Source organism: Mus musculus, chromosome 2, assembly GCF_000001635.26.
Source record: "Mus musculus strain C57BL/6J chromosome 2, GRCm38.p6 C57BL/6J".
NCBI classification, from domain to species: domain Eukaryota; kingdom Metazoa; phylum Chordata; class Mammalia; order Rodentia; family Muridae; genus Mus; species Mus musculus.
In genome coordinates, this window is record NC_000068.7 from 66,385,334 (window position 1) to 66,412,002 (window position 26,669).

At 38.1% G+C, this 26,669-nt stretch overlaps 1 protein-coding gene across 6 annotated transcripts in view; it reads right to left on the bottom strand.

The window, feature by feature from the left end:
* Positions 1–26,669, bottom strand: part of Scn1a (sodium channel, voltage-gated, type I, alpha) — a 170,057-nt gene that overhangs the window by 114,553 nt on the left and 28,835 nt on the right. For 2 of the 6 annotated variants that reach the window (XM_006499027.4, XM_006499028.4), the window contains exon 1: positions 24,529–24,815. The exons of 2 other annotated variants lie outside the window; for them this stretch is intronic. The gene's annotated coding sequence lies outside the window, so the exon portion shown is untranslated. Of the gene's footprint in view, positions 1–24,528; positions 24,854–26,669 lie in introns of those variants that run through there. 2 more of the 6 variants (XR_001781558.2, XR_001781559.2) reach the window with 2 other exon arrangements.

The window sequence follows — 26,669 nt, forward strand, 5'->3', positions numbered from 1 at the left end:
AACAAAAGAGAGGCCTAAATAAATAGATAGATAGGTAGATAGGTAGATAGATAGATAGATAGATAGATAGATAGATAGATAGATAGATAGATAGATAGATAGATAGATAGATAAAGCAAAGCAATTGTCGAGTCACCAGGATAAAGAATAGGTTCATCTGCTTATGTGGCCAAATTCTCAGGGGCACTTCTGCCTCTGCCTTAGTCGTATTTCGGCTCTTGGCTCTCTGATTGTATGCCCACTATTAATGCACCAATTACTTATATTAAGTTGAAATAAGCTCTTAATATAAGTCTTCTGTGGCCCAAACATAATGTGAAAATCATTTTCATGTCACACTTTAATTACTCATAATTCTATCTTTGTTTCTTTTTATTTGTGAGACACAGTCTTGCTCTGTAACCTAACGGCCTGTAATCCACTTTATAGTCTAACCTGGTCTTTTATCACCCTGCCTCATTTTCCTGGTGCTGGGATTACAGGCATGAGTCACAAAGCTGGGTAGATTCTTCAGGGGTTTTTTTTTTTTTCTTTGTATTTTTTAATTTATTTTCTGGCAATCTCACTCGTGTCCATTATGTGTGTTGATCATTTTTTATCATCCTGTTCGCCCACACCCAATGAACTTCTTATTCCTAATACATTCTTTCCTAGTTTCATGTCTCTTTGTTGGAAGGTCACAGACTGAGTGTAATTAAAGCTGTTTCCATGAACACGGCATTTTGTGGAGGATGGTTACTGGAGCATGGACAACTGACAAGTGGCTTCAGCATTGAATGAAATACCTGCTTTACCACAGTGGCACTTAAGTGCATGCTGATGGCCCCCTTGGGTGAGGGTGGACCTCCTACCATATGTCATTAAATATCATGGGCTCCATCTTGTGTAACTAACCATAGCCATTGTGACTTGGCTATAGCAGAGTCATATCCAGGAAACAAGGTTTTCAGAACTCCTTTTATGTTATTTCTTTCCTAGGAGTCGTTGCTCATAGAGGCCCCAGTGGCAGGCCCATAAAACAGTAGGAGCTATAGCCATCGCCTTTGCTTGCTCATTAGAAGTGGATGATAGGACCCTGTTGCTGAAGAGATTGCAGTCTTCGGTTACAGAAAATAGAGAAATCGAGGCGGGACTGACCTAGAAGCTTCCTCCCTTTTGCTTAGCATTTATAGTCCCAGAAAGTGCTTTTGTAAGCTGCTAGTGAAGAAAGTGATCAATGGCCTAAATCACTTGTGACCAACCTACCAGGACAATGTACCTACTGGTGCAATAATCACAGGGCTGATTATTATGAGGGTAACCAACTGGTCTTTGATTGTATCTGAAGCCTGCTTCACAAGATGGATTCATGCCTATCACTGTTAAGACTGGTCCTAAGCCTATGGCCAGGGAATTCATAGGTACTAATGAGGGAGTTAGAACTGTTGCTTTGCTAAATGCCATGCTGTCAAATTACTTCCCAAATACGTTTGTTTATGCCCATAGATAGTGCTGCTCTCAACCTCGGCTAGAGAATCTTCATCTTGTAATGGGCAAAGGTTAATATGGTCACTCATAAATAACCATTTCTTTTAGAGTAAATGACTTTGAGTGCTCACCCCTAAATGAATCATCTCTACCACTTTCTGAGTGGCTCATGGAACATGGTAGAAGGATTTCTATGTTTTTACTATAGAGAATAATAAAAAAGTTCAACAAAATGAAATATTATAAATACTTGAGTGATTTGCCCTATGGTATAATAATTTTTCAATACTTGTTTTAAGTCTGGAAAGTGCTCTTCTACTGATTTAAATTACTGTTTTAAGTACTGAAACTAAATAATGGCACATACATATGGATGACATGTGGAAACAATTTGCATACTGAGTAAAAATATTAATAAAATAACATAAAGTGGAAAATCACTCATCTTTTAAAACTGGGGATATTGCTAAATATAGATTGTGTGTTTAGGAAGCCCAGAGCTGTGGGCCTGATCCTTAGAGCCACATTATAAATAAAGTTAAAGTAAAAAAACAAAACCTAGACATTCAGTAGGGAGATGTTTTAAAACCTTGGTGACCTTGTAGGTATCTTTCAAAAATTGTATCATCCCAATTATTCATATTAAGAATATTTTTTAAAGTGCCACAGGTAAAAAATCTTTTCTTAAAAAAAGCCTTTAACATAATCTCTAGAATTTGGATCAACAACATTGCTGAGATATTAAAGTTTCATGGTACAAATTATGACAGAAAAGTTTGACCAAAAATAAAGCAGCCATTGTTGCTACAGTTTAAGTGTAAGAATACAATAGAATGGGTCTTGGAGAGTGACTGAATTTTACAGTTTTATAATCTTTTCTAATGAAGTACACACCTTGTAATCATTCAATAATTTGAACAGTTCATAATATTGTTTAACCAATTTAGACTGCAAAGACCTCGGTCTGACAGAGCAAGTCTTGACCTGCTTAACATTATGTTATGCTAGTCATTTTAAAATGAGTCTTTATTTCCCATAGAAGGTCAGTTTTTTTACATTATTATATAATCTTTTGACAGAATAACAAATAACATTCTGAATGTCTCATTTCTAAATACAAAACATCTTAGTATAAAATTATGCATTGTTTTAAATGCTTGGAAGTAGGTCCACATGTAGAAAACAAAGTACGTATGATAAAAAATATCAAAATTGTATATTCAGCAGGCATATTATTAGAAATTGTACCACCCGGTGATTTATTAGTTACTAGGAAAACTGTAGAGCTAAACCAAAAAGTAATCATTAAATAACAATCAATGAGTCAACCAATTGTTAAAGAACCAAATCTATAGGCACATATATATTACAAGGCATGGGGTAAACAGAGATTTGCAGTGTGCTCTCCTTCAGTTATGAACTGTACTGCATAGGCTGAGGGATCAATCTATGGCATGCCATGCCTCTTCACTTTCCCCATCAGCTGTAAGGAAGCACAAAGGCGAATCCGGGCCAGCAAAGAATAATGCTTGAGCATTTGACATTTCACCACTTCCTGTAGCTTGCATGCGTTTTATTACACTCTTTGACACAATATTTGATTTTACAAGTTGGATCAAGTTGTTTAGTCAGCAAAACAGGAATAAGCAAATGAGATTCTACCTGCCTACAATTTCCGTTCATCTCCAGCCGTCTGTCTGTCCACCGGAATGAAAACTGGAGCATACTCACATCACAAGGGGCACATGCATCAGCGTGAATGAAGCTACCATACCTCCCTTTGGTTTCCTCATCTCCAAAATGGAATCTCCTTTTCAGTATTTTATCTTTACTGATTTATCATAAGAGCTGTATGATTCTTACCTTTTTTGTTTACTTAGCAGAGACATCAGAATAGTAGAAGGAAGATGAACAATGAGATAATGCTGATTTTGTATACAAAGTACAACTCTTAGTAAAAAATGTTGTTGCTTTCAGTGGTATAACAATGTTATTAAAGTTTTTAATCCATGTCTGGCTTTTTTGTTGTTGTTTACTTTTATCTGTCTGGGGAGTCTTGCTATGTGACAGACTTGTTTAGATCTGACTATGTGTCCAGTCTGGCACTGAACTGAACAGTGATTCCCTTGGTCCTCTTACCTCGAACCCTAAGTAGTCAGAGTTTACATTTGAGGCACCATACCAGGATTTGCGTTTGACTTCATACACATAACTTTAACATTTTAAGATGGGGAAATGCAACAAAATATGTTCTTTTCATAAGAAGAGAGTTTATAGCTCTCCTATTCCTGTCATTAAATGGAAATAATGTTTTGTTGATGATTTATTAAGCAAACACGATTGATGGTTCCTTCAAGTTTGTGACTGGCGTCTCAACTGTGTTATTATTTGTAGTAGTTCTTGAATTAAAGTGTATCAGTCTACGGATGACATTCCAATCTTCCCTACCTCGATGGACCAGTTTATAAATTTGAAGGCTGATCTGTTTCATGTTCCTACTTTTCCCTGAAAGTATTCATACCTTTTTACGACATACCACTTACGCATTTGCTTTTCATTTCAACATTCTGACTAATGGTACTTATTAAACAGCTACAGTCTGGTTCAATTCCTGAAGATGTTAGTACATCGCCCCTGGATCTCATAGAGTTGTTACTAACCAAGTAGAACCTCACAGATACGCCTGGGACAGTCCTAACACAGAGACCAATAGTTATAGAAAATCAAACTCAGGTTTGTCACGAGGGCTCTAAGAATCTTTATTGTACCCTCCAGCTTTGGTTCATTGCTAATACATGCTTTATAGGCAACCATAACTCCCTAAAGAAACATACATAGAGTGGTATCCAATAAAATTAAAGTTTTTCAAAGAGGTCCTTTCCTCACCAAAGCCTGTGGACAGCCAGTGTGCATGGCTACCATCAGTCGCCACTGATGATTCCCCTTGTCTCATGGAGCATTCTCCCCTGGTTTCTGATGAAAAAGTTGCGAATGGGTGAGAGACCATGCCTCTTAAAAGCATAGGTAGATATATGATAGCTGATCAATAGATAAGTAGATGATATATTGATAGACAACAGCCTTCCTAAAGTGTGGCTAAGCACTATTTATTACTTCTGTCTTGGTCCACATGTTTATTTACTTTATCTCACAAGGAAATGAAATTGATCCGACACCACCTCCACTCACAAGTTATCCTGGCTTTTACTCTGTGCTGTTCTGGATGACTGTCAATGTAAATACATGAGGTTTGTGTTGATTTTGTTTTGTTTTTGTTTTTTTTTTTCTTTAGAAGAAATTTTAAGATATTGGATGAAGATGAAAGTCGTAAGGCTATTTAACCTCTTTTCTCAAGGAGAATATTCCAAATTTTCCTTTTCCTAGAGTTAGATATTAACTTTTAAAAATTCCATTAACCATTTAGATATAAATCTCAACATCTTACATTCATTTTATATATTTTTAAAAATCGGCAAATGAATGACAATTACATTTTGCTTGTATTTTAAAATTCTTCTGTCTACTTTTGGCCTAGAAGAAAATGCCAGCTTTTAGAAATCTTTTGTATCACATCCATTAATCCCTGTTAACTTGCTCCCTCTAAATACTAGTGTTTGTAAACCTTTTCAGGTATCTCCAGATAGCTGGTCTAAACAGGAATCGTTTAAAACCTTTCATATGTAAGATTATCATATTATCCTCAATTGGAAATACAGACTGTAAAAACTATTTAAGATATACAAAGCCCTTACATTCAGTTCTTGATTTTAAGTAGTCTTTTAGAGTACCAGTAGATTAGAAAATACTTATTGCTAATGAAGTGCTCTGTAGAAATATTTGTGTTCAATTCACATTATTTACATTGCTTTTCTCTCAACTGTTTTTTATTATAATTTATGATGTGAATGATAGTGTATTCACATGTACATATATGTTTATTAGGGGTAGGGTAGAGTTACCATCAAGGTAGAGAATAACATCTTTTCAGTTAGTGATTTAGTACTTGTAAAACTTCGTATTCAATAAAACTGCATTAATCACTATCATTATTAGTCTATAAGCTTATTTATATATTTTACTCTTGAAACCATTTACTAGCAAACTACTTTTCCATTATACATTTTAAGAAGTTGACATTTTAGCAGTGCTATCATTTTTTTACTCATAAAATAAAAAGCAGGATGTAATAATGTCAAAAATTGGAATGACTGTATGCCTAAATGTCACTCAGCATGGATAACCATTAAATTGACACACCCATCTACCTAAGAAAGTATTGAGGTGATTAAACCAATAACATGAAAATATTGACACTTTAAATGTAGAACATACGGAAAAATGATGTTACTGAGTCAATGCATATTTATAATGAAGGATTTCACTTAAGACTGAAGAGTTGCATTACACTCTGCAATATATTTGTTGATTTAAAGATAAATTATTAAGATTAAATATAACAATTTATGTAATTCCAAATATTTTATCATTCATAGTAAAAGATACTTTTTAGTATCCAGAAGCCATTGAATTGTAGAGACATGTTTTGTTTGTTAAGTCCGAGCAAAATTATTTGATAACGTACCATTTTAAATATATATTGTGCCCATAGAAATTAGGCACTGAGAAAGTAATACTCAACGAATGAAATTTCAGTGATTTTTTTTTTTAGAGCTATCTATTTTGTAGGCCATGCAGGGCTTGTATACATGGCCTGGTTTAATAATATTAAAAAAATGAAGCAGTTTGAAGAACTGCTTACCATGTTGGGTTGGGATACGTAAGAGTCTATGTGAGTGTGTGAGTGAGCGTATGTGTGTGTGTGTGTATGTATGTGAAACACACAACTTCTGCTTTGAAGAAAGACACGGTCTATTAGGAGAGACACACTGGACATTATTTGCGATGGTTGATTTTAATGTCAACTTGCCACAAATTCACATCCTCTGAGTGGGAAGCACCAACTGAAGAATGGTCCTGGTCACCTTAATTGATGTGGGGAAACCCACCCCGGGTGTGGGTAGCAGATTCTGGTAGCCATCTAGATAAAGAGAGACTTAGTGGAAGGAAGCTTATTCACAGCTTGCTGACCTTTCCTCTTGCTGTTGAGTTTACTGACCATCTGGTTTCTGCAGCTGACTCCTTTATTGATGATCAGGACCAGTGGTACCCAAATACCTAGCTTCCACCATCGACTAAGGTCTAGGTACCTTCCAGATACCTTCCATGTTTTGGCCACTATATGGAGACTGCTGAGGCACCCAGCCTTGTGGATGGAGCAACTACTGCATTGCCAGCCTTCCCAGTGTGAGACAGCCACTGTGGAAGTAATGTGATTGCTAAAGTAGCCTTAAGAACCAAGCAATAACAGGTTCTGAGGCTCTCTGGTGTGAGCTAGTTGTTATTTCTATTTTAATATAAACTGTATAAACTGAGTAAATTATACACACACACACACACACACACACACAGGCTTTTGAAACACAGAAATACAGATGAGGATGTGATTAATGATTAATTCCTCCAGGACACTGGGAGAGGAAAATGTTGCTAAGAAGCTTCCTCGGTAGGCTTGAACTCAAGGGCAAGACAGTATACTAGGAAGCAAAGGAAAGGGCTGTGGGTATAGGAGGCATGTAAAATTAATATAATGTTTTGATATTTAGGAGAAAATTGCAAAACAAAATGATGACAGTGTTTGAAAGTGTTTGATCAGTGCCAAGCATCACTTTATGTACTTGGCAAACATGACTTGAGGCCTTAAGCTGTGATTTGCAAATGTAGATTGGAATCAAGATCTTTATAGATGAGGAAGCAAAAATCAGAAGACAAAATAACATTATCAACTTGATCTCATGTGCAGCCAGGGCTGAACTGCAAATGCTGATTTGCCCCAGTCTGGGCTCCTCAAATCGTTCCTTGGAATCCTATTAGTTGGAACTTTATCTCTGCTCGTGGCAGGGTGCCTGGGACCATGTTTATAAATATCTGCTGAATGAAGAATAAGTGAGTCAATCGAACCAGAACTCACTTTGGTTAGTTAATTTCATTCGTGGTATTTATGGAGAGCAGAAGAAAGAATTCCAGAGACACGATTTGTCAAAACTCTCTAAAGAAAATGATGACACTATATATTGATGAAAATGAATGTTCTTGTTCTTGCTTTATTTGATTTTCTTGTCCCCCCACTCCCCATCTGCTAGGGTCTCATTACAGCATAGTTCTTGAATATCCCAGGTTGACCTGAAGTTACAATATATTCTTGATTTAGATGGCAGACATTGGGAATATTTTGACTCTTAAAATTTAATAGCTAATCTTTGAAGAAAATTAAAATAGTGATCTCCATTTTGTAGACAAGAAAGACAAGGAAGAGAGAATTTTACAAAGAGATAGCGAACACCATATAACGTCATAGCATAATCTAGTTTGGGAAGAACGGAGGGCCCTGAAGCACCATGGTGTTTGCCAGTAATCACTGTATTGGATGTGTCATGCTGAAATGCAATACAATTAGGCTGGCATAAAAGCTAACTTCACATGAAGAAATAGAGACTTTGAGAAATCTCTTCTGAAGAAGCTTGTCTATGTGTAGAAGGATGAGACGTTATTGAGCCCAGTGGGAGGCTTTATCAGGAAGGGGTAGATGTCTTATATACTGGAGAAAAAAAATGCTGTAAAACTAATCAAAATCCTGGAATAGAGAGTGGACATGAAGACTGGGGTACAGGGAGCCCATGAGGAAGAAGGAGCTGCTTCAAAACTCAAAGACATGGTGTTCTACCTTCCTACAACGTGTCTTCATCTGTAAATCAGGGTTTAAATTTGATAAGGCAGAAAACAGTCACAAGACTATGGTCTGCGTCCATCCAATCAGCTTTAAGGTTCAATTCAGCCCTATATCTTTTCTATATCTGATCATTTCCCTTCAAGGTATTCCCACTTAAAAGCAGAGTAGGGTACATATTATCAATGGATTTATGATTCTTGGTCAACAGTTCAACAGAGGTTTCTTTCTTTATCTCTTTGTTCTTTTGTTTTTTTCTTTGTTTCTTTCTGTCTTTGTCTGTCTGTCTTCTCTTCCTCCTTCCCTCTTTTCCTTCCTTCCTTCCTTCCTTCCTTCCTTCCTTCCTTCCTTCCTTCCTTCCTTCCTTCCTTCCCCCCTTCCCTTCCCCCTTCCCTTCCCCTTCCCTTCCCCCTTCCCTTCCCCCTTCCCTTCCCCCTTCCCTTCCCCCTTCCCTTCCCCCTTCCCTTCCCTTCCCCCTTCCCCCTTCCTCCTTCCCTTCCCTTCCCTTCCCTTCCCTTCCCTTCCCTTCCCTTCCCTTCCCTTCCCTTCCCTTCCCTTCCCTTCCCTCCCTCCTTCCTTCCTTCTTTCTTTCTCATTAAGGTTTGAAATAAATTGGCCACTTAGTCTTGCCTCTGTAGATAAGGAAGCACAGTGCTGCTTGTGTGCAGGTAAACAATAACACCAGCACCCTGAAAAAGTATTTCCCAAGGAATAAAAACAACTCCAAAGACTTTATCTGTGGGAGAGTAATTCTGATAGAAAATTAGATAATTTCTCAGCTTATGTGTGATGTTTTAAAAGACCTCAAGTTAAGTCCTAAGAGAAACAGTTTTTATCTTATGCCCAACTCACATGGAAATGCCCTTAGCAATGGTATTTATAGTATCCAAAATGTACAATTCACAAATGTATCATCAATAGATGGTGACGGTTAAACAAGATGACACTTAGACTAGAGAATGAGTGGAAAATAATGTATGTGACACAAGTTGGATAAATCTCAAAAACATTTTAGGTAGAATAATGGATTATACAATAGGACATAATGAATAGTTCTGTTATGAAATGTCTAGAGACAGCAAATGTTCAGGGGCAGAAGGTAAAAATCCAGATTGCCTTGGATTGAATGGAAGTCGATATTTGGTATTTTTGATACTTGATGTACATGTTTTAAAATGATTGCAATGATGTTTTTACAACTCTAATTGTATTTAAAAGCACTGAACTACAAAAAGATAATAAAATGATTCTTACATATCTTCAAAATTTCATTCATTTCTCTTTTTATGAATTTAATTATATTATTACTGGTGTGTGTGTATATGTGTGTGTGTGTGTGTTACACATATGTGTGAACTATGGTGCACTCATGCCATGATGTATGTTTGTAAAAGGCAGAGGACAACTTTCAGAGATGGCCTCTCAGATCCTTGCAGTATAGGTTCCATTGACTTCACTCAAGGTGTTAGGATTGCATAGCAGTGGTTGCTCAGCCATCCTTCTGGTATTCTTTCTTGTTTTAGAATTGTAATGTCTTAATTATTTTTCTACTCAGTTACATTAGTTAACAGCAAATAAGAGAATGAATGATGAGGAAATTATTTATTACTATGCCAAACTTCCTGTTTCACTTGGAGCCCCAATATTATGAATACTATTACAGTGGCCTAAAGAGTGTTATTGGTTCAGTGTCTTAACTGATTTGTTAAAATGACTACTTTAAATGTGAATCATAGATATAATGCTAAATATAATTTTAGAAGAGGCCTCTATAATATGACATATAAGACAGTCAACTGTTCTTTTGACTAGGAGTCCTCAACTTCAAATCGCACAAGCTAAGAAAGTGCAGAAGATGAGGATTCCAGTGAGCTGACGGGGTGGTTCAATACTTTTTCCAAGGATTTACACTCTGTGGTTCCATCAGCACCAATGTTAGCTGACCAGGATGGCTGCGGCTCAAGAGTGTGACATCTAGAGAGGCTGCAGCAGTAATAAGGAAGACCTTTATTTCCCCTTGTGGCGTTTGCCCAGGTGAGAAGTGTTCTTCCAGAAGCCTGACTGCAGATTGCCCTCATATTTCATTAATGAGGTCAGGAGCCCAACACTTATTCAATCCCTGGCAAGAGCAATGAACTCGCAAACAAGCCCTCCCCTGGAATTTTTATGAAATTAACCAATTTCCTAGGTCTTCTGGATATATAACCCAGAGGGGAGAGCCATACAGAATTACAGTCCTACTTTAGACAGATGCTATCTATTCTATTACTAATGTAGGAAAGAAAGGCAAGGTCACTTAAATGTCCCTGAACTCACCACTAATCAAGGTCATACAGATGAACTTGAACATAGCATTATTTTTTAAAAGCCATGAAATTTAAGATTATCTCTAACTTAGAGTTACATATTATAATTATATTTAATAAAATATATATCATTGACGGTGGATATAAAGGACTACCGTTTCATTTAAACTAATAATTATAGTAATTTTTAATATTACAGAGTTGCCAGCTCTAAATGGGATGTGTCCTTGGAGCTCAGAGAACCCTTTGGAAGAGGAGGTAGAAAGGGTGTAAGAGTCAGGAATGGAGATCAGCAGGAGAACACAGCTCTGTGAATCAACTCAGCAAAGCTCATACAAACTCATAGAGACTGAAGCAGCAAGCACAGGGTGTGCATGGGTGTATACCAGGTCCTCTGTGTGTATATATATGTGTGTGTGTGTATTATATATATGTGTATATATGATATATATGTGTGTGTAATATATACTATATATACACATATATATCACAGCTTTCAGTTTAGTATTTCTATGGGACTCCTGCGTGTGAATGAGTGGACCTCTGATTCTTAAACCTACTCTTGTGGCTTTTTATCTTCTGTTTGTTTGCCTTGTCCAGTTTTGACGTGATGATTTTTATTTCATCATATTGTATGTTTTATTTTGTTATGCCTTAGAAGCCTGTTCTTTTCTAATGACAGGCAGAAACGGAATGGATCCAGATTGAAGTGGAGAGGAACTGGGATGCGGAAAGAAAGAATCTGTTTATAATAAAAGAGAAAATACTACGTTAGTCTGCTTTAATATACAATGTGGTTCTTAGATCGCAAGAAAAATATTAATGGCACTTTTGCCTTAGGGGAGAGCAAACTTTCAACAATACATATTTGAAGAATAAATAACAATTTGGGAAACGCTTTACTATCCCTCTTCTGAATCTAATATTATGCAATATGTTATGAAAGAGAAATTCTAATGGATATTTTAAATCCCTTAAAAATGTTCAGCTGAAGAGTCCAGTGTTAGTTGCTGCTAGAAAAAAAGTTAAAAACATGAGAAATCAATTAGACACTGTAATTCTACAGGTTATTACTGATGATGTAAAAATCATTTTGTCTCTCTTCTTGAAAGTTGAAAAGGTGAAGTAGTTTAATGAACTATAACATATGTTTTGGATAAATGGTGGCAGAGTGAAAGAAAGTGTCAGGCAAGTCCTATGTGTGCTTTTCAGCCAAGGAGAACCAAGCACAAGAGAGGGGTGGAGAATGGTCTTAACCCCAGTCTACGCCCAAGCCCTTCTCGTTTTATCTTGTAGATGCTAAAAAGATGTTGTTGGAGTTCCGTTGTCTCAGCAAAAGCACAGATTTGGAGTTGTATTTCATATTTCTTTAAAAAATATTTATGAATGTAGTGTTCTGCCTGAATGTATACCTGCAGGCCAGAAGGCACATCAGATCTCATTATAGACAGTTGTGAGCCACCATGTGGTTGCTGGGAATTGAGGGAATTGAACTCCTGATCTCTGGAAGAGCAGTCACTGCTTTTAATCACCAAGCCTTCTATCCAGCCCATGTTTGATATTTTTAAAGTAATTGACATTTTAAACTTTCTCTCAAAAGTCATGATCTGACAAATTTTCCATGACGATAGGAGTGATTTTATAAATTTAAAACTATTAGTAAAAATGTTTTAACATTATATTATTTTTTCTGATGGCACTAAAAATATTTGAATATATGGCACATGGCATATATTGAAAACATCATAAAATCCTATTACACAAAAGGAATAATGTAGAGTAAAATACTAAATATTAAGCAATACCCATGATTAATATGGAGAATAAGAAATTATGAGATCATGAATATTATTTTCTTCTTTATGCATTTACAAATGCTCTGTTTTTATAATAGCATTATAAGTAGTAAATTTATAACTATGAAAATAATTGGGTTATTAAGAGTTGGCTCCAAGCCAACATCAATGGATGTCTGAAAAATGTAAAAGAAGAAATTAAAATTTTGAGATAGTGAATTAAGTCATAAGAGCTGCAGATTGTCACTTGAGAAAAATGTCAGAATAAATTAGAAGAAAGATATACTGATGGGAGTGTATCTGAGTGATATAATCAGAATCTGTGTGAAATAATATAAAATTATTATATGCTTTTCAGGTATATTTTATATAATGGTATTTATAAAACATCCTTAAATTATAGATTTAGTAAATATGTAAGAATAATGTAAAACTTCTTATTTTGGTTTCATTTAACTTACTTCTGTTGGGCAATTACTGAACATACAAAGTTGAAACAGACAGTGGTGACAGTACCTTGTCACACACAAGATACTAACTACATCACACTGCAAAGAAGGTATGGAGGGAAAGACAAGCAGACACCACACAGTGCATACAGTTGGTGCTGTGATGGAAGTCCACACTGGGCCTAGGCACATCTCAGAAGGAAAGTGACTCCTACTGAGGGGAAGGAGAGGTCATGATGTCACAGAGAATGAACAAGTTTCGAAGGCTTGGAAGCAGCTTCAATAACTCACAGACACATTTACTTCTACAGGATAGATAGGCCACAGGGTAAGAGGTAAACCTAGACAGCTCATGGAAGCCAGTCATCTTGCATTGGATTTTTAAACCCTGACGCCACATTTAAATAATGGAAGATTTTTGTTGCTGTTGCTGTTGTTGCCATTGGTGGTGTTTGCTTTGAGATAGCATATCACTTTTTAGCCCAGGATGGCCTCAAAATTCATAGTGATCTTCTTGCTGAAGGTGTTCTAGCAGGCTCTGGCATGGCAAACAGTACACACAGGTTTGCACTTTCACATCTTTTCTTCTCCCTTTCCCCAAGGTCTATTCCCTCATTTGGCTACTGATTCATTCCTGAGATGAAACACCGAGGGCCAACTATAAGAATTAATTATTTGGCTAATATGTCCAGTCAGGATTTACTAATTCACTCCAGCACATATTTCCCCCTTTCCCCTTTAAAAGCTCAATCATGAAGAAGCATCCCCTTGCTTCTTTTGCCCCTTGCTCTCTGATTTCTTTTGCTTTCTTACTTGCTGCTATGTTGCCTTAGCAGCAGCTTGACCATCTCCCTTCCCCCGCAGCCCCACATTGCCCCCACCTGCTCCTCCTAGTTAATAATTCGGTGTACTGAGAATTTGGTTTAAGAGTGCCGACCTCCCTTTCAGTGATGCTATGACTTGGATCAGGACTCGTTTCTAGGACCCCCGATCCAGTTCTCCTAATGGCCATTCATTTCATCTCACAGCAGCTTATTGGTGAGGTTTCTCTTACTACCCATCCTAAACCTTCCCCGAATCATCGGATGATTACTGTTGAATGTCTAGCATCCCTGCTCTGTCTTGCGCAGGTGGGGAGAATGCATCTCCCCACATACCCCAGCCTTCAGTGGCCAAGGTGGACTTCCTTGGATGGTCTTCAGGCACATCCCATTTCATTCAGCTTGGTTTGGATGGCAGTTGTCTTTTTCACTTTTGGTTGCTATCCGTTTCTAACCATCTGAAAATTCTATCGACAAGCTCCAGATTTCTCCTCAGTCCACTGTGCCTTCCCCTTGGTGATGGAGCTTGGGTGACGACCCCTCCTCACTGAGGCTCTTATGAGCCAGGAGATATCTTCAGCTCTCCACTCTGGCTCAAGGCCACCACTAGCAAAGGAAACTGACTCTCTCTGTACTGACTGAAAACTCCAGCACACACCTAAAGTTACTGATGCATCCCACCACTCAAAGAACGGCCCTTCTATTCCCTATAAGAATAAACAAAATGACAATATTTACAGAGTTGGAGTATTCCAGGCATGTCCCATCACACTAGGCTCGACAGCCTAAGTAAAATGTGCATGTTAGCGCTGATGGGAACATAGAGGTCAGCTGCTCACTGAGAAACAGGAGAAAGGAGATGAGTTAGATCAATAGAAAATGCTTACATTCATTCCAGTAAGGAATGATAAAAGTTTAAATGAACATTCACAATTTGCTGACTTACTTCACAACACGTTTACTAAAGCTTAGCAAAGTGATAATATGCACAGATCCTTTTATTGTAGCAGGAAACTTTAAAACTAATATAATGCGATAAATATTTTATCCGTGTAGCATAAATTAAAGGGACTCAATTGCCTGCATCTTAATCTCGATTAGTGCCTGTTAATAGCAAAACACACACAATTAATTGTACTTTAAAAGCAGATCAGTTATCAAACTCAGCCTTAGAATAAAAATTTTGATCTTCAAATTTGTTTATGTAGTTAATATCATTATTGTTAGTTTTGGTGCCAGGGATATAACCCAGGGGTACACAGTATGTGCTAAGCAATGGCTTAGCCCCTAGCATGTACATTTTTACTATGGTTGAGGAACCATTAAAGCTTTAGCATCAATGAATTAAATGCATTGCTATTAGAAATTAGAGAAATCTTAAAGCATTAAATATCAAAATTGTGTGAACATCAATCATAAACAAATGCTAACTAAGTTACTTTTTAATGGAAAATGACCATGTTTCTAGAGAAAAGGACTTACGTGGCATGGGTTTTTATAATTTTATAAATTTTCAAATATCTAACCTAATATCTAGATTCTTTTACATTTAACAGATTTTAATTTATATTTAGATGGAGAATATGAAAAACAGTTGGTCTTGCAGAAAGGTGTGTGGAAACCTGAAATAGCGATTTCATGTAAGTATAAATATTTCTCCTTCCTGGTAGGCCACATTAGATAAATAGGTCAGAGTCATATCCGCAAACCCACTGTACTCTGACCTATGCAATTCATTGGCTTATTGTGCACAGTTAGGTGATTTACTATCCACAAAGATATATGTCATAAGCATGGCCCATTTATAGATTGTTAGCTGACTGTGCTATATAAAGTTTAAATTTTTACAGCCTCTCCTCATTAGTCTGTCAACATCACTGCTAGTCACATCTGGAAATCCTTCATATTTAAAATGCTGCTCAATTCCTGGTGGCAGAAAAGTGTTCCAGTATTCTAATGGTCATTTTTGTCACGGGCAATACATATTTACAATTACTTTTTACTCCTTGACATGGCTCGATCACTTCTCTCATTTTTGAAAATGACTTAAAATGTAAGCTGGAATGGTCTGCACCTGTCTACCTGCTACATTTTCCAAGGCGTGATAGTGTTCAATGGAAATGGAATCAGTCCAGCTGGTAACTCACACAGCTGTGCAGGTGTGTTTTGGGGATGATATTGGGGCACCAAACAAACAAAAAAACGAACAAACAAGATGAGCCCTGGGGCTCCAGATGAAATAGTTTTGCAGCATCATCAAACAGACTCCTTTAAGGGAATTGGATTTTCATTTTATAGATTATTATTTTTCCTAGGAGCAAATGGCTGTGAAAAATTTAACAATTCTTCATACCACTGCCTTACTAAGGATTAACATTGAGAAATATAAATTGTTTTTGTAAATATAAATAACCATCAACAGTGAAAGGAAGGAAGAGTGCTTTTATATGACTATAAAGACAGTTGGGATATGATGGATGCCTAAACGTTTTCAAGGAAATGCACCAAAGTTATGGGGTAAGATAAAAAATAACTGCAAAAGTTATTTTTAAGACTGTTCTAGTCTTGATGGGGTGGACACATTTTTGAGAGCATCAAAGACTAAACACTGAGTTGATAACATGACTGAATGTTTTTTGTTTTTTGTTTTTTGTTTTTGTTTTTGTTTTAAATAAATGTCACAATATGGCGACAAGATTAAAAGTGAAGAGTATGCGAGAGTAGAGAGTCAACAAAGTCATAGTGACAAAGGAGAGGTGGCTAATTGGTGAGCAGGTAAGGTTTCTCTCTGGAGGAGAAGCTGCTGGAGTTTGTCACTTTGTTACTCTACAGTGTTGCCTGGAGTTCGATACTTCATTACTCTATAGTGGGGTGAAGAAGTTCACCTTCTTATTTTCATTTCCTTCCCTCAATGATTTCTTCAGAGCTAGCTCTTACCAGCTAGAAATTCTTCAAACGACACTCGTGCCTTCCTTCACACAGGTTGAACTATTTGTCTCTAATGCCCTAAAGTACTGGTGTTCAATCTTCCAGGCACTTCCAATGATCTGAAATCTGACCTGCTTAGGTCAGCTGGCTCTGAGATTATGGTATTCTAGTCCTCAAACCAACCTGTTGGCTCGTTGGTTTTGTACCAAACACACTGACTTACATAGCTCAAAATACCACTGGCCTTTTAAAAATGGCATATCACATTCCAGGGGAGGATCAAAACTGCTGGCTGGTGATATTTGTCAAGTCTCTCAAAGTTGCACTTTCCAGGATTTTCAATTCACTGAATTCTTAGACAGACATGTTTATGTGAAAGAATTCTTTATATATTTTTTCTCCTCTTTGAGTGGGCAAATGAAAATCTTGACCTCTGGGTTCCTTATTTTATTTGACTCTCTGTAGTATTTAAATCTTAAAATTTTCCTTAAAATAATCTAAGTATGGATATTAATCCATGATATTAACGATCGATCCTTGTTTACAGGGTGCCTTTCCCTGCTCCTACCAGGCGATTTCATATTTTCAAGGATCAGTTCTTGAAAGAGGATGTAGCCCTCGCTCTGCCAATGGCTCTGGCTCAGCCTCATGCATCTGCCTTTGCTATAGTCTCACCGGAACATTGACATAGATTGATTTTGCCAATGTGATCAGTTGAGTTCTACACAGTTTAAAAATGTCATGTTCTGGCTTAGTGTTTAGTGGTGTTCTTTGTTCATTTATCGTTTACTATCTTTAGTTTTTTTAGTGTATACTCATTTTTTCCCCTACTAAAACCCATAGCCAATAATAGACATTCCATAAGTACAAGTAAATTTCCTGAAAATTTTCTGAAGTCTGACTGGAGACATTAGGTTACAAAATTACACAATTTCAAGTTTCTTATATCAAATCTAATCTTGTATCACATTTCTTTCCAAAATTTCCATTTTTACAATTTTGCTAAAACAGCAAATTAATATATTAAATATGGACTAATTTAATTAATATTCTAGGTGATAAAATATTAAAATATTTGGCTATTTTCTCATTTATCTCCTGGTCACTATTTTGATTATGTAATGCTTATCCTTATAAATTGATTTGCCAAGTTCCATTTGATAAATAATGTGTTCTAACATCTATATTTAATTTTTTAATGTTAAGGATTAAGTTTGGGGTCTCACACATACTGGACAAGTGCTCTACCATTGAACCTATTTTAACTTTTAAAACAGTGTGTTCTTATTTCAAAAATATTTTCTGCCATTACAAACTAAAGAATTTAGAAACAAATCAATAAAATGGGAAAAACTGCACAACTAAATTGTTAGTACTAATGCTTATTGTGCAATGTTTTAAAGTTATGTTATTTCCTTATGGTTTTTATTTTAGATCTACATAATGAACATTCTCTACTTTATTAAAAGGAGAAAAATAATTCTGACTTTAAACAAATTATAACAAGAAAATAGAAATTATAATTGCATATAGCAGACTCTACCAATTCTAACACTAGTTTTATTCATTTTTTTTTTAGGGGAAACAAACATTTGTATCTTTTTGGGATTTGTGCTATTGTATCCTCAGCAACTTTGTACAGAATTAAATGTTATTTGATATGTTACATTCAATGGCCCTGTAATATCTTTTTGTTTACATAGATTATGATTTAACATAGTATATGTAAACTGTTTTAAGTTTCATCGGGTTGCAATGTTTTTTCCTACATAGGAATCTTTTGGTAGAAGTGACAGTTGAAGGTCCAGATTATTATTAATTAAAATGATTGGATGGATAGTCCAAACTTATCAGCCAGACGCTGATTTGTTAGAACTGTAATTCCAAATCTGTACCACAAACAGCAAGAGAGAACAGTTAGCTGGTTTGTTTTAGGAGATTACAGCATCGGAAGTCCAACCTTGGGCCAACTACTTTTACTGCTTGCTTCATTCCTGCCATTTTCTGGTGCAAATGTTGGGCTCTAGGCTGCAACATTTTCCCAAGACATTGCACTTTGTTTAAATGAGCCTGACCCAGTTTCTATTGCTTATAGAAACACTTTGGAATTGATCGTTTTATTTATAAAATTGTCCATAAGCTCCTAAGTTTTGCATCCATCTTGGTTCCTCTTGTAATTAAAATGAGTAAAAGCCTTAATGCTTAGCACAGATGGTGGCTCTAAATATGCATTCACTTCTCCACATCATGTTATTTATGCTGCTTCTTTAAATATAATGGTAATTAGCTAATTACAACATTAGCATATCAACATATGCCCACACTACTCCTTATTGTGGGAGAAGGGTATGGATGACGAAAATCCATCCTTAATACAATTTTAATCATGTCATCAGCAACAAAAAAAGACTGAATTGATATTCAGTCTTCCTTGTGTATTTTAGTCATCATAAGCAAGCCAAAGGCAACCATCACAAGATGAATCGTGTTCACCTCTAGGTTCATTTGCCTAAAGCCAAACTTCCCTACTCCATATCTGTGTGTATTTGGAGGCAAGGCCTTTAAAATAGTTGGATCACACGGTTAGACACAATCTAACTTTTCTCCATCTAAGTGGAAATTTAGGCATCAAAGCAAGCACTGTGAATTCAGGATCACAGAAGAAACAAACATGTCAGAGCACAGAGCATGAAACCAGCAAGCCAAGCAGAGAAGCATCACAAGGAACCATACCTGTCAATATCTCAAAGCCTGATCTCATGCAAACTATATTCCTATAGTTTAAACCACCCAGCATTCAGTGTAGTGTTACATAGGCCCAAAGCATCTAAAATAAAACCAACTCTATTTGAGAAGTATAATTACAAGTACAACAGAACCCCTAATGGCATTTGAGAGACAAAGGTGACTAAGCAGCGTCTAATGAAGGGCATGAGCATCACTTACATGTGTGCAGCAGAGGACGTGCAATGCAGGAGGGACCCTTCTGGGAAATAACTAGCCATCTCCTCTCAGGAAGATTAGGTTCATTAAAATGCTGTACCTAATTATCACTTTTGCTTTCTGGGAGTATCATAAACAAATGCTTTCCCAAGGAGAAGGAAAAATTTATGGTACACTTGAACCCAAAGGTTGCAATGGGAGAATATGGGTCATTTAAAAAAACCCAACAGATTTAAATCTATGTAAGGTTTTCCAAGAAGGTACTTTTTTGGTGGCATTTCCTTTAAAAGGTGTCTTGTATATCTAGTGTAAAATAAATGATAGTAATAGCACAAATGAATCACCGGCCGTGTTGCTAAGAAAGTTCAACTTGGATAGAGAATGCAGTCTTTTCAAGAAAGAGTTCTGGACTAAGTAGATGCTTACAAGTCAAAGCAAGGAGCATGAGCCATAAGCCGAATTGCATACAAGAAACTGACTCAAATGAACCAGAGACATAAACAAAAGAGCCAGCTACAAAAACATACTGCAAACAAAACAGAATCAATGTCCAGTTTTGCATAGAGTTAGGCCTATATGGTACTAAAGAAGGACAGGTGATATTAAAAAAAAACAACAACAAAAAACAGAAACAAACAAACAAACAGAAAGTCCGTAGATACTGCATTAAAGCTAGAGGCCTGTTATCATGGGAGTACCAGAGGAGCTGAACAAGAGTTTTTTTTATTGCTCATAGGAGAAAACTTGAAACCAGGATCTATTGTAAGTTGAAATCCACATCTCTTAGAAAATTCTAGGGTCTGATCTGAGAACAAGGAGAAAACAGGTAGTTGTGAAGTCTAAAATGATTCTTATTTACGTTATACTCCCTTATAATGTGGATTCTGAGTAAACAAAGCAGTAATTTCAAGCTGAGCTCTGGTTTTCCAATAGCACACTCATTTACTTGCAAAACATGACTTGATTGAACACCACTGGCCAGCTGTTGTGTGCCAACTGCAGGGGCAGATAAGCTCCGGTCTACATGTTTCTTCTTGTATGTATAGTCTGTATCATTCTCACCAATAACCTCACCCAGAATCTTTCATCAAATTGTGCATATGTGTGTGCACCTGTGTTGGGTGCATGAGTGTGTGTGTGTGCATGTGTGTGTGTGTGTATGTGCATGTGGTATGCATGAGTCTGTATGTGTGTGCATGTGTGCACCTGTGTGAGTGCACAAGTATGTGCACATGTATGGGTATGTCTGTATGTGCATGTGTATGTGTGTGCATGTGTGTGTGTGTGTGTGTGTGTGAGTGTGTGTGTATATGTGTGTGTGCGTTGTAACATTTTTCTAGCCAACATCACTGCATTCTAGGAATGACAGCATTTTTCCTCAGAGACTTAACAAGTTGTTAAAAAAAAAAAAGCTCCTTGTAAATATGAACAGATTACTTTTCTAAACCTAGAAACTTGCCAATATAAAATACAAGGCTTAAATTTATTCAACCAATTTCCCTCATGCTTTTTAATAGAAACCACTTTAAGAGTCTGAGTCCAGCCACCAGGAACCCACAGATGTGGGGATGGGGGTGTCTGTTAGTCCCAGCTCTTTCTTACCTCTGCATAGACCCACCCATACAGAGGGTCCTTTTCTCACATCACCTCAGGTCCCAGGTCCCAGGACCTCTGTGCGGTTTCTGTTCCCAGTTTTTCAATCATTGTTCCTTTCTTATACGCAAGGGTCTCCATCCCTCTACTCATTTAGATGTCTCAACTACAAGGTCACATTTCTACCTCCTTTTTCTCTTCAAGCCCCTCTCTCCTATCATCTCTTTATGCGGTGTTCTTTTTCTTTAAGGGCCTTTGATAGTCCTTTGTGCATTTTTTTCTAACTTTATTACTAGACTGAAGGCAACATATGGGCATGAATTTCCTTGTAATTTCCATCTTTCAACACCTTCGGACACCAACTAGAGGGCTTTGTAAAAAAAAAAATTTAACTTGGATGTCACTTTTTGACATCTTGGCATGAAAGGATAGAGAGGAGTTATGCTGGCAAGGGCTGATTTCCTTTTCGGAGTCAGGGCTAACCAGTGGTTCTACCACCACACAGACATGAGTGTTCTAGAATACAGAAGCTATGGCAAGGCTGCCTGAGTTCAAGTTTGTGCTCTGCCACTTATCTGTGTAACATTTGGCAAGGCAATCTAGTCTCATAGCCTTCATTTCTTCCCTTGTCAAATTATCAATATTACATAGTTCTTACATTCCTGAAGTACTGCTTAGCAAAGTAAGTACTACCTCTCTATAATAAGTTGACCTCTAGGTACGTAGATAAAAGAGAAGAGTTACAAGCACAAGTGGAGCCACTTTGTAGATCATCTGGATTTTTCAGACACGTGTGCACCAAGAGTAAGTCTCTTTCTACAGCCTACCCTAAGCCAGAGAAACACAAACGGAGCTGTAAATTCCGCTTAATTGACATTTCAGAATTTCAAAGGGAAGTAATTGCGTCCCTGAGCTTCTCTGCACTGATCCAGAGTGGGACACATCTCAGCCCATGGATTGCTGTGGTTCTCTTTCTTTCCCTGCACTCTTTCTCCCCCTCCCACTCTTCCAAGTCAGATCAGGCCTTCTTGCTGAAGGGGAATGGAAAGGAGTACCTGGCGGATTTCATCTTCTTCACCTAACCTGGAGGGAGAGGACAACTTGGATAGAACTTGGCATGCCTGGTTTTACTGCCGTGGCCCCCGAGGACTACCCAGATCTCCGCTGTCCACAGAGAATGGAAATTAAATTCAGGCTAACTTTCATCATCAGGAACACTCAGATAATGTGTTCTGATCATCATGTGCCTGTGTGTGTGTCAATTTTGAGCAACTCTCCACGAGAGAAGGCTTCTCAGTGGAATGGAGTCCTGAGTTTCTGGTCCTTGGGTTGTGTCCTTCTGTCTGTCCACTTGCTCCTGATCTTTTTGGATGGGAAGGCAGATTGTTTGCTCTTCTCCCCAGTGCCTTCTTGGATACTGTATAATTAATTAGGCCTCCAATCATGCCTTCCCAGCCTCCACGGATGGAGAAACCCTCTCCGCCATGCCTTAAAGAGGAATTGCTGTAATAAATGAGTCTCCTGATAGCAAATTTCTCAGCAAGGGGGAATCGCGTAAATGGAGACATAGTATTGACAGCAAAGTCCAATGTGTTATTTTTACCAGAACGAACTCTCCGGTTCAAGCCTTTGAAAGAGACATTTGAAAACCAAAAACAAACAATGTAATGGAGCGAGGAAAAAAGCCACAGAAGTGAGTGGCAGGGAGTTTAAAAGAGCAGATGCCACTGCCAGGTCTATGGGACATAACCAGCCACTTGTGCTGGGTCTTGGCAGTTTATAATGCTACCTCATCTTCTCCGCGAAATTGTTTTCCCGTAAATCTCTGTGGCCATCCATTCCTGTCTACACATTATGTTCCTAAAATAGACACCATCTAAAAATCACTTCAAGGAGCTTTGTGGAGGAAGGCCTAAATTGCAACACTCCTCCAGCGAAGATAGATGCAGTGTTTGATGGCATTACCAGTCGGTAGCCAGGAAGGGGAGTTTGTGAGGAGTTTTTCCACCACAGTTAATCTGTTTCTGGAAGGAAAGGGAAGTGTCAGACTTCCCGAGGAGGCAAACGTGTGTGGAAGCTCTCATTTGCATCACCCCCGGCCTGTCAGGTATTGCAGCAAAAGGGAGAGGTGAGCTACCCTGGCTCTCCTTGGGCAGGAGGGACAGAATCAGGAAGCATCAACCTCAGCATGGAATTTTCCTATTCCTGTTTGGCATCCTCCTCTTGGGATGATTTACAGCGCGGGTTGGAGAAACACGCTCTGCCACTCCACTAGCGCACCAGATAGACAGTGCAGACCTGCAGATCCATACCCGAGGAGAAGCCACATTTCCTACGTGTGATAGCAACAGCGTTTGGCAATTTGCGACTTTGCTACTGCAGCTTAGAAAATATTTAGTCACATGCACATCTGAACAGAAAGACACCCAGGCTTGACTCAGTCATTTCCGTCAGACACACGAAAGAAAAAGCGTCTCTGCTCACAAGCTTATTTGGACTGCTTTGTTGAAAGGAGGGGCGGCAGACACTTTGTAGATGTGGCAAGAGGGCTTTATATCCAGACCTCAAACAGGTAGGAGAGAAGGAAGCCAGGAGAGGTAAGGAAGGGGCGTGGAAAAGCCTCACAGCCACCTCGAAGAAAACAGTTTTTTTGCCCTGTTCAGAAAGCAAGAGGTTCCACAGTGGTTTTGTGTCAATGGAGCACATCTGCAGTATCATTGCCGTTGGTGACCTCTGTCTAATTAAAAGTAAGTCAGTCCTTCCCACCCGGCATTGTCTGAAACCCGGGACTCTTTATCACTTTGCTAAAGTTCATTTGCAAGTGTAGTTAAGGAAGAGTCAGGGGGGAAACAGCATCTGTCCCTTCTGGTCCTGGGGAGGAGGCACTCCTTTCCAAGAGTCAAGCCTCTGCCCAAAGAAGCTGCCTCCCCTGCAATGCTAGGATCCAGGAGCAGCCCCGCTGCCTTCTTGCTTCCTCTGTGAGGTCTAATTTTTGCATCATCTTTAGGAGCGATATGACCTCTATTCACAGCCATCGAATCCAGTTCCAAAGCACCAATGACAGAGGGGGCTTCAAGACAAGACCTTGCCTAGGAGGATGCAGGCAAGCAAAGGCAAGAGCTGGCCCGATGCCAAGTTATTTTAGGCCAAAGAATCTCATCCTTCTATCAAAATGCTGAACTGCAAAACGAACCTGATTTCAGTTCATGGAAGGTTGAGAGGAGGAGGAGGGGGAGGGGAGGAGGAGGAAGAGAGGAGGAGGGGAGGAGGAGGGAGGAGGAGGAGGGGAGGAGGAGGGGGACAGTTGGTCCGAATTCACATGCAAAAATAGACTTCCTGTTCTGCCCCAACTCTTATTTCCGTGGGCTCTTCTCCCCAAGGATTTACCAGGTAAGAATTCACCACCAAAGAAGATCACAATGAGATAATCAGATGGCTTACCTGATAAAAAGGAAAATTATCCATCTGCAGTGAGGAGCAACATCTCCCCACGACGAGTCCGCACCTTCCGTTGCAACGATTCAGATTCCTTCTTGCAAAAGGTGACCAAGTGCTTCACAAGGGCTGCAGCCTCATAGGGGCAGAACACACGTACACAAACACACGCACACACACACACACATGCACCAGAGACCTCTGCAGTATCCTCTCGGCTTCATCCTCGCCTCACTCTATGGTACCTAATACAAATCAGCAAATAGCTTGTTTTAAAAAAAAAAGAAAGAAAAAAAAGCGGAGACAGCACCTAACGTTACAGTGCCATCTAGTGGCTACATCGTAAATAGGTTCTCACAGCCTGGATTTCTGTGTTCTTTCTCAACCGCTTCCTTCTGGTTCCTTTTTCTTTTTTCCTCTTTATTTTGGTTTTATTACTTCCTCAGATGCCTTTTTTTCATTCCCCTTTGCTCTGCCTATCATGGAACTATTGACTTAAAGATTAAAACAATCAGAACTGGAGAGCGTTGCTTTTAAGTTAAAAAAAAAAAGGTGCTAATTTTGTTTGTAAATGTTACTTTATTTTCTCTATTAAAAAAAAAAACTCATTGTTACTTTTACAGATTACGGAACCCATGAATGAAATTTGCTTATTTCTACTGTCTGGAGAAAAGTGAGTAGTCTTTTACTACGTAGTCGTGACTTTACATGAGGAATTTTGTGGATTCTTTCTTCTCTAACACCGTGTTCACGGTGCTTTTCATACTATAGTGAGTGGCTCTGAAGGAGGCAGATGCGAGTTTAATTTTAAACTCAGTATCGATGAGTGTGTTTTGAAGATTATATCCCCCTATCTTTAGTATTGATGTTAAATAGGATTATTTTTATACCCATTTCCATGGTTTCACCATCTTTTATTGTAATATATCTATTTGTCTCCCAGATATGACTAGCCATTGAATTGTCACACTATGTTTTAGAGAACAAACGTAAGTATTAAATATTATTGGTGTCCACTAGGTCTTCCCAAAACAATGAGGAGCCCATACTGAAGTCTGGGGAGCTACAGGAACTGAACTTTCTAAGCCATATATTATAATTTAAAGCATCATTAGTCTTTCACATTTGGTCATACATAAACTTATTTACCCTGGGTGTGTTTCTCTTGTCACTTAGCACACTTAATGCTGATGAAAGTCACCATACATGCTTTGCTATTAAAAAAAAAAAAAAAACCAATATCCCTTAGACTTTAATTTGTCTATTCCATACTACAGGACAGGGAGGCATATACTGTTAATATTCCTCTAGCAATTCTCATTGTATGTTGAGAATAATGAGACATTCTGAACCTTATTGAGACTTTTCTAGACCACATAGTTTGTGAAGCAAAACAAACCAACCAACCAACAAATAAATAATAAGAATAAGGATAAGGCCCACCCTTTCAGAATTCATTATTTTTTGGAAAATAGTAAATATTTTACCTCTTTCCATTCTAGAATCCTGGAGATGTAATTTTCATTGTTTCTTTATAAAGAAATTTTACAAGTCCTTGTTTATGGGTTCATGGGTCCATCTCCTGGGCCCCTTTCTTAGTTTCTGAAAGGAAGCAATTGACCAAAATTGAGCTGGAAGTATATAGCTCATTTGGTAGAACACTTAGTAGACATGCACCAAAAAACCAAAACAAAACAAAACAAAAAACAAAAAAACCCAAAACCAAAAACAAACAAACACACACACACACACACACACACACACAGATTTTCAGCCTTGTAGACTGCTTGTACAATAAAAACTTCAGAACTTGGAATGCTGAGGTAGACTGATCACAAATATGAGTTCAAAGTTATTATGGGGTTAGAAATTCCATGCCAACCTCAGCCTCAGACATAGTCACAGGCTCAGCCTCAGCAACTACCACAGCCATGGTCACAGTCAGAGCCACAGCCACAAACACAACCACAGTCACAGGCACAGCTTCAGACACAGACACAGAGAGAGCCACAGTCAGGGCCTCAGCCACAGCATTAGCCACAACCTCAGCCACAGCCACAGCTACAGGTAGAGCCTCAGGCACAGACAGACACAAACACACAAAGACGCAGCCATAGCTGTCAAAGTCACAATCACAGTCTCAGCCT